Source organism: Echinops telfairi, unplaced genomic scaffold, assembly GCF_000313985.2.
Source record: "Echinops telfairi isolate 266 unplaced genomic scaffold, ASM31398v2 ScPeMD7_70;HRSCAF=299, whole genome shotgun sequence".
Lineage (NCBI taxonomy): Eukaryota > Metazoa > Chordata > Mammalia > Afrosoricida > Tenrecidae > Echinops > Echinops telfairi.
In genome coordinates, this window is record NW_022103968.1 from 25,225,652 (window position 1) to 25,227,798 (window position 2,147).

General features: G+C 50.6%; 1 protein-coding gene across 3 annotated transcripts in view; it reads left to right on the forward strand.

Moving 5' to 3' along the window:
- SH3PXD2A (SH3 and PX domains 2A) overlaps nucleotides 1-2,147 on the forward strand; it is a 184,288-nt gene that overhangs the window by 79,558 nt on the left and 102,583 nt on the right. The window lies entirely within an intron of this gene.

Here is a 2,147-nt window from a genome sequence, read left to right on the forward strand (position 1 = left end):
GATGAGCAGTGCCTGGTTCATGCCCATAGCACCGAAGCACAGCACCCCGCTTGTCAGTTGACAGGGACCTAGAACAGCGCCTGACACGTGGCACTGGCTCATTAAAGGTTCATTTCTGCGATTTCCTGTCCCCTGGCTGTCCTAGGGGATGAGACATGAGAGACCCCTGGAAAGCCACAGGCTCTTGTCACACCTTGAGCCTTCTTGCCTGGGACGGGCTTGGCATCATGAAGATCCTTCGATGTAGGATTGCTTGGTCCAAGAGCCGCACTGCTTGGGCCAGCTCACAGAAGCAATGAGTCCATCACTTCTCTGACTCAGCAGTATGATTTCATCAAGGAGACCCCAGACCACCTTTGCCTGCTTATCATGCCCTGCTCTCGGTGCACTATAACAGGAGCCCCTGTGGTGCAGTGAGCTCCACATTGAGCTGCTAGCCACACCGTCAGCGATTGGAACCCCACCCTCCCTCCATGGGAGAAAGATGAGACTGTCTAGCCCCGTAAGGATTTAAGGTCTGGTGGAGCCCAAGAGGCAGTCTCCGCTGCCCTATCCAGTCGCTCTGAGTTGAAGCAACTCCAAGTTAGGGAATGTGTTTTAGTTTCTGGCCATTGTCACCCTTAATCACTCATTCAACCAGACTTCTGCAGAGTGCCCGCTCCGGAGCAGGCAGCGTCCCTGGAGCAGGGGATGCAGCCGTCAGCAGACTAAAGCCCTGCCCACGTGGCGCTGACACTCTTGTGAGGTCTTTCCTACCCTGGATGGTTCCTGCGAACAGACCTGGTGGCCTCTCCCAGCCTCCGCTTCCTCATCTGTGGCCTAAGGACAGTAATCTTGTCCTCATCAGGAACTTTGTGAAGATTCCAAATGACTGCGCATGAGAGCCCCCACTATGCTGGGTGCCTGAGAGTTCCCTGGATGGGGTCAGTTGTACATGAAGCCAGGGTATAGAGTTGGGGGAGACCAGAACCTATGCCAGGCTTCTGTCCAGCAGACCAAGAAGTTCCTTAGCACCAATTCCTCACACTCCCTGTGTTTGTGGAGTCTTCCCATCCCAAGCTTTCTGCTTTCTTTTCCTGGCTGCTTGCTGTGGCAGTGACACACACACACACACACACACACACACACACACACACACTCACACACATCTGTTTGGACCTGGCCCCAGTATTTTCTCTTTATATTGAATTGAGGGACCAGGAAGCTGGGTTTCACCTGGCCTCACCTTACACCTAGGGTTGCTGGATCTTTGTCAGGGTTCGCATGTGCCCTGACAATTAGTGTCGTCACTAATTGTGTAGCATGGATGCTGCGCATTTCTCAGAATTCTCCCTCAGCCCCTCGAATTCCTCACTCTCAGCCCTCCTTGGATGACAAGCTCACAGCTGGCCCACACTCTTATGTAATTCTTGTCCTCTTCGACTGACCATGGTTCTCCTCTCTGCCCGTCCAAAACCTGCCAACCTTTATCCCACTCCCAGCTCTACTAAGAATCTTTCTACAACCCTTCCACCTCTACTTCCGGCATCTTCCGCTTGGCCTAAAGCTGGCCCCTGCACACTTCCCATGCTTCCTGTCTCTTTCTCTGTGCAATCCAGTCTCGCTGACCTCCATTGGGCTCCCGGAACCACCACGCTTGATTTCCCCGGCCCCGCCTTGACCAGTTCATTCCAGACCATCAGCTTCCAAGACACCTTCTTAAAAACCCATCTGCAATCTTCTTAAATCCTTCAATCTGGCATAAAGCCCAGTTATATTCCTTGGTAGCAACTACTAACTTGTCATTAAAAAGCCCACTGTGTACACAGTATTTAGGGAATGTAAATGTCTAGTACAGCTAAATGTATACATTGAGAGATAAAACTCCTAGGATAAGAGCTTGTATTTGGGGGACTTATTTGGGGGACACGAGCAAACAATGACAGGTTTCATGCTGAATGACTAGTCACTGAGGGCCCGAAACCTTGAGTTCAACGAGGAGGACTTTTTCACTCGGTTGACGGATTTTGAGTTGGTTGGCTAGTTGGTTGTTTGAATAGTGACTGGATGGTTGATTAGTTGAATAGTTGATAAGTTATTGTTATTATTTGTCTGGTTAGTTAGGTAATTAATGGACTGGTTTGTTGGTTGGTTATATGGATGGGTGT